We start from the raw sequence: 7,687 nt of genomic DNA on the forward strand, positions 1-7,687 counted from the left end.
ATATTTTTCCAAAGAAGACATACAGATGGCCAAAAAGCAAACGAAAAGATGTTTAACATTACTAATTATCAGAGAAATGCAAATCAAAACTACAGTGAGGTATCACCTCACACTAGTCAGAATGGCCATCATCAAAAAGTCCACAAATGATAAATGCTGGTGAAGGTGTGGGAAAAAAGGAACCCTCCCACACTGTTGGTAGGACTGTAAATTGGTACAAGCCTATGGAGAATAGTACGGAGGTTCCTTAAAAAACTGAAAATAGAACTACCATATGATCTAGCAATCACACTCCTGGGCATATATCCGGAGAAAACCATAATTTGAAAAGATACATGCACCCCAACGCAGCACTATTTACAATAGCCAGGACATGGAAGCAACCTAAATGTCCATCGACAGATGAATGGATAAAGAAGACGTGGTACATATATACAATGGTATATTACTCAGCCATAAAAAAGAACAAATAATGCCGTTTGCAGCAACACGGATGGACCTAGAGATTATCATACTAAGTGGAGTAAGTCAGACAGAGAAACACAAACATTATATGATATCATTCATATGTGGAATCTAATTTAAAAAATGATACAAATTCTGTTTACAAAACAGAAACAGACTCAGATTTTGAAAACAAACATATGGTTACCAAAGGGGAAATGTGGGGGGGATGGGGGAAGGGATAAATTAGGAGCTTGGGAATTAACATACACACACTACTATATATAAAATAGATAACCAACAAGGACCTACTGTATAGCACAGGGAACTCAATATTCTGTAATAACCTATATTGGTAAAGAATCTGAAAAAGAATGGATATATGTATACGTATAACTGAATCACTTTGCTGTACACCTGAAACTAACACAACATTGTAAATCAACTATACTCCAATAAAATTTAAAAAAAAAAAAAAAGTAGGTTCTTCTAAATTAGAATTCAAGACCAGAATGACATCTGGAAAATCCCAAATATTTGGAAACTGAAATTACCCACAAAGCAATGAAGAAATTAGAACATATTTTGAATTAACTGAAAATGAAAACATATTAAAATTTGTGGGGGTGGAGTAAAAGCAGTACTTAGGGGAATATTCATAGCACTAAGTAAATGGATCATAAAAGAAAGGTCTGAAATCAGTGACCTCAGCCACCACCTTAGAAAAAGAGCCATAAACCCAAAGTAAGCAGAAGAAAGGAAATAATAAACATCACTGTAGGAATAAGGAATAGAAGAACAGGGGTTGGCAAACTTCATGCTGTGTGTGAAAGCTATCCCCAAGGCCTGTTTTTGTGCTACAACTGAGCGCGAGCAGCTGTAACAGAGACTGTGTGGACTGCAGTCTAAAATAAAGTTTGATGACCCTAATAAACTAAAAGACAAAAACTCTATGATCATCTCAACAAGATGCAGAAAAGGATATGACAAAATCCAACATCCATTCCTGATAAAAACTCTCAGTGAACCAGGAATAGAAGGGAACTTCCTTAACCAGATAATGGGCACCTACAAAAAACTCAGAGTTATGTTATACTTAATGGTAAAAGACTGAGTGCTTTCCACCTAAGATCAGGAACAAGATAGGGACTTCTGTTCAGACCACTTTTCTCCGGTACTCTCCTAAATGTTCTAACTAGTGCAGTTAGGCAAGAAAAAGAAATAAAAGGCATCCAGATTAGAAAGAAAGGAATAAAACTTTTGATTCACAGAAAACATGACCGTGGCGTAGAAGACTTGATATAATTTACAAAAAAGCTATTAGAACTAAAAAGTGAGTTTAGCAAGGATGCAGGACACAAGTTCAATATCAATTGTATTTCTATCTATAAACAATTAGAATTTGAAATTTAACAATACCATTTACAACAGCATCAAAACTATGAAATGCTGGCAAGAGATACGATAGACCTGTATACTGAAAACTACAAAATATTGCTGAGAGAAAAGGAAGAAGACAAAAATAACTGGGCTGTTTATGGGCTGAAAGTTTCAATGTTGTTAAGATGTCAATTCTTCCCAAATTGAATCACACGGATTCAATGCAGTTCCAAACAAAATGCTACCAGGTCTGTTTTTGGTAGAAACTGACAAGCTGACCCTAAATTTCATACGAAAAGCAAAGGACTTAGCACAGCCAAGACAAATAAGAAAAAGTAGAAATTTGGAGCAAACTAGATAATGCTATCTATTTCTAGAACTATTCCAATCAGCCACCTCAGCTTCCACCCTAAATAACTAGAAAAAGAAGAAGAAATTAAACCCGAAGTAAACAGACAGAAGGAAATCATGAAGATCACTACAGAGGTCAAGGAATAGAACAGGGGTGGGCAAACTCCATGCTGTGGGTGAAGCCCAGCCCCAGGGCCTGCTTTGTGAATAGACTGCTTGGCACAGCAAACCATTCACTTGCATATTGTGAGGACAAAGGTACTACAGCAGTTGAATATCCATATACCACCCCCACACCCCTGCCGTGACCTTGGATCCACACCTTACACCATATACAAAAATTAACTCAAAAGGGATCATAAACTTAAGTGTAAAACCTAAAAGTTTCCTTCTAGATGAAGGAAAAAAATTTTTGTGACCTTGGGCTGGAAAAAAATTTCTTAGATATGACTCCAAAAGCATTAAAAAACACGAATAAATTTGATTTTATCAAAACCAAAAATGTCTACTTTTCAAAAGATTCTGTTAAGGGACTGCCCTGGTGGTCCAGTGGGTAAGACTCTGTGCTCCCAATGCAGGGGGCCTGGGTTTGATCCCTGGTCGGGGAATTAGATCCCGCATGCATGCCGCAACGAAAAAGTCCGCATGCTGCAACCAAAGATCCAGCATGCTTCAATTAAGACCTGGCGCAGCCAAAATAAATAAATAAATAATTTTAAAAGGAAAAAAAAAAAGATTCTGTTAAAAAAAAGGAATAGACAGACAAGCCACAAACTGGGAGAAAAATCTTTGCAAAGCATATATCTCATAAAGGACTTATACCCAGAATATATAAAGAACTCCCAAAACTCAATAAGAAAACAACCTAGTTTTTTAACAAATGGACAAAGATTTAGACAAACTCACCAACGCAAGATATACACATTCCAAATAATCACATGTAAAGATACTCAACATCATTAGTCATTAGGGAAATGCAAATTAAAATCTTAACAAGATAGCACTACACGCCTATTAGAATGGGTAAAATTTAAAAGGCTAATCGTAGCAAATGTTGGAGAGGATGTGGAAGAACTGGAATTCATACACTGCTGGTGTGAATGCAAAATGCACAACCACCCTGGAGGAGTTTGGAAGTTTCTTAAAAAGTTAAAATTACACCTACAGTATGACCCAGCCATTTTACTCCTAGTTACTTGCCTCAAAGGAAAGGAAATACGTGTCCATAAAAGACTTGTACGCAAATGTTCCTGGTACCTTTTTTGTAACAGCCCCAAACTGGGAATAACATACTATTAGCACAGGGGGTAGGGGGGAGTGACTTTCATTATTTCTGGTGGTAGTACAAATTTTAATTCCTACATATTGTGGCAAAAGCCATCAAAATTATAACTGTCCTATACACAAAGCTGTATATGTATAAAATGATATATGTACAAGGTTACTCACATAGGTTTGTCTATAATAGCACAAGGATGGAAACTGTTCAAGTGTCCATCAATAAGGAAATAGATTTTTTTTCCAAAAGGTATTTAACACCCTCTATTAGTTTGCAGGGGCTGCCAAAACAAAATATTACAGACTGGGTGTCTTAAACAAAAGAAATTTATTTTCTTACAGTTCTAGAGGCTAGAAATCCAAGATCAAGGTTATTAGCAAGTTTGTTTTTCCTGAGGCCTCTGTCCTTGACTTGCAGATGGCTGCTTTCTTTGCTATTACATTTTGTACTATATGAAAACATTGTTTTTTGTAAAGTTACAAAATAGAATAAATTCAACTCATCCAAAAATACTATCAATTGTGAAAAGCAATAGATCATCTGAAATCTACATCTCCCTCCTCTAAATTCTAAAAAATTAATGCATTATCATTACAGATACTTCTTTTAGTTATATGACTAAGACAAAAAAGGGAAGACAGATACATATTAGGAATGACCATATGTAGAGAAAAGAAAAAAATTCCTCAAAACATTTTGAAATATAGAATAAAATATTTAGAAAAACACGATTAACTGAAATTTACTTAAGAAAAAGTAGAAAACTTGACCATAAACTAAAGAAAATAAATTCATCAAAGATCAACATCCCTCTCCAAAGAAGACTCATACTGAGATGGTTCTGTAGGTATTAATGCTATTTTAAAAGGTACATTTCTATTAGAAATAAAGTAACAAGCACCACTAAAAAGAGACACCAGAACACTGACACCCCATCTGACCGTGGGGCCTCTCATTCTGCCTTCATGTGGTTCACGTGGCCTCCTCACTGGATCTGGGGGCCTATGACTGTATTAATTGACTGGATTTGGCAGAAATGGTACTAGCTCAGTACTAGGCCTAGCCCTTCAGAAAACTAGCAGCGGGACTTCCCTCGTGGCACAGTGGTTAAGAATCCACCTGCCAATGCAGAGGACACAGGTTTGAGCCCTGGTCCAGGAAGATCCCACATGCCGTGGAGCAAATAAGCCTGTGTGCCACAACTACTGAGCCTGCGTTCTAGAGCCCGCGAGCCACAACTACTGAGCCCACATGCCACAACTACTGAAGCCCGCATGCCTAGAGCCCGTGCTCCACAACAAGAGAAGCCACCGCAATGAGAAGCCTGCACACCGCAACGAAGAGTAGCCCCTGCTCACCGCAACGAGAGAAAGGCCACGCGCAGCAACGAAGATCCAACACAGCCAAAAAAATAAAAAAATTCTTTAAACAATAAAAAAAATTTAAAAAGAAAGAAAACTAGCAGCACCCACATCCACCCTCTTAACCCTGCAGGAGTCCTAAGCTGCCAGGTGAGAAGCCCAGCCAGCTTGCTGGAGAGAACCACGGGAGAGGCCCACATGGAGACCAGAGGCCAAGCCATCCCAGCCAGGCCACCACCTGAATGCAACTGCATCAGGGACCCCAAGCAAGATCTGCAGAACCTCCCAGCTGAGCCCAGTCAACCCACAGAACTGGGAGAGCTAATAAAATGGTGTCATTTAAAGCCACTGTGTTCAGATGGCTGTTTCATAGGAACAGATTATTGAAAACACTGACAAAGTATAGACACATATGTGAAGACACACACGTTTCCCTCTTCCCAAACACTATAAACCAGCATCACTCACAGTTGCAAAATTCCACAATAAAATAACACCAAATCAAATCTTGCAGTTCACTGAATGGTTAACACACCACAGCCAAGAATGTTAAAAATGGAATGCAAGATAGTTCAACAATAAAATTCTATATATATAATTCATAAACTTTAGGGAGTTAAGTGAGAAACCATATATGATCATCACTCAAGTTCCCAAAGTGTACTTGGAAAAATCATGTTTGTTAACTACCACTGTTTTGTTTTATTATGGTATTAAATTTATTTTGAGGTTTCAAGTTGCACTGGCCACAAGTTTTGGTAGTTTTCCTGGAGAAGTATGGGATAGAGAGATTAAGAAGACTGTGGCATTCCAGTCAAGTCAGGAAAAAGATAAGTTGTTAGCTATTACCAGCAGTAGTCAACATTTTCCTGACAGTTCTAGACAACAAAATCAATGTGAAAAAGAAATGAGTTTATATAGGAATGTGGCCAAATCATAATTTACAGCTTTTTTATATGTATCAGCCAAAACCAATTAGAAAATATAATAGAAAAGAAGATTCCATTCATATGAGAAACAAAAACTAGAAGGTAATTGGGAAAACACTAAAAAGAAATGGGCTTGCACTTATATCCGTAACCAGTTAACAGCGGACACACTGGATGGTGGTACTCATTTTTTACACTGTATTTTTTTTTTTACCTTTTTAACTGTGCATATATTACCTCTATAATAAGAAAAAAACACATATTTTAAAATTCTAGCCACAAGTCTAGAGCCAGTCAACATAAATCAATAAAACCTACAAATTTTTAACTTTTCAACAAGCATACATTCACTTCAAATAAGGAATATACTTATTATAGTCTGGGAATTAAACAGAAAAGTACAACATATATCAATAATTTACGTACAGGAATGATGCTGGGCTGGCAACAGGGCAATGGCCTTCACTGCTGTCTATCCTCACGGCTGATTCACATGGAATCTAGGATCACCTGCACGTGGTTCCACATGCTTGGAAGAGCAAAATGCAAGGGAAGGAAGTGACCACTGATGGACAGTTAAAACATCATCCATCCCATTCACTAGGGAAATATTCCATATTGTTTATTGGCAGATTCAGATGAAAATCTGATGTGGCTACGAACCTATGGGAGGAATTATTTTTAAAAATGAGGGAATTCCCTGGCAGTACAGTGGTTAGGACTCTGTGCTTTCACTGCTGAGGGCGTGGGTTCAGTCCCTGGTCGGGAAACTAAGATCCTGCAAGCCGAGTGGCGCGCCCATAAAAATACATAAACAAAAACAAACAGTCTGTCAAGGGCTGCCTACTGACCTAAGTACCTGTGTTGTGAAAATATGCAGATCCACACCCTAGGTAGAGCCTCTCTATAGCTTGATTTCTTGAGTATAATTCTGGCCAGAAACATTCTCCTGTTTAGGAAATAAACTGCATAGAGAGTGTCAGGTACTGGGTTTATCTGGATTTTAAATTTGAATGCCTCTGAGATTACAGCCCAGCATCATTCCTGTACGTAAATTACTGATATATGTTGTACTTTCCTGTTTAATTCCCAGAATAAAATAGTAAGTATATTCCTTATTTGAAGTGAATGTATACTAGCTGAAAAGTTAAAATTTTGTAGGTTTTATTGATTTATGTTGACTGGCTCTAGTCACTGGTCATGGAGGGGAGTGGTGCGGAAAGGCCACTGACCACCAGGCAAGACCACTCTGTGCCTCTCCAACGTCTACCATTTTCAGTTTATCAGGCAACAGAAACTGCGCTCCACTTAGTTGACCAGCTCTTCATGTGACCTTCTGGTCATTGTGACTGCTGGGGGGAAACTGCAAAGTTCCTTTCCTAGCCCCAATTCCAATCGCCCTTTCCAAAGGGGAGGTCCTGGTGCTCACCCCACAGGCTCGCAGACAGGCATGAGCCAGATCAGCCACCACTGCTGGAAATGGGCAAGATCCATTGTGTCCTTCCTTTCTTCCTAAACAGCCAGGTGATAAGTTAACATGTTATTAAACATTAAATACACTGAAAATTTTATAGGCCATCAGCTCCACCTGCCCATGTGATTTGGAAACATGAATTGCAGAAATTCAGCTCCCCGGCTTGCACAATGCACACTTCCAGCAACACAAGATGCACAAGGACCCCCTATCTCCCTATACAGCCAGGTGAAACTGCCTCATTGTTTAAAGGAGATTAAAATGTAATATTGATAATTTACTTTCATTAAACAAAAACGCACTATAGTATTTTGGGAACTGTATATAGTATTTTGGGAATTGTATACAGTATTTTGGGAACTGTAGGAATGTTGTGATTACAGATACAACTTACCACACAAAGGGGAGAATCCTGTACAACAGAAAAATAAACCACTTCCACCTTGTGAGCACAGAATGAGAAGATGGC

This window comes from Eubalaena glacialis, chromosome 13, assembly GCF_028564815.1.
Source record: "Eubalaena glacialis isolate mEubGla1 chromosome 13, mEubGla1.1.hap2.+ XY, whole genome shotgun sequence".
Taxonomy (NCBI): domain Eukaryota; kingdom Metazoa; phylum Chordata; class Mammalia; order Artiodactyla; family Balaenidae; genus Eubalaena; species Eubalaena glacialis.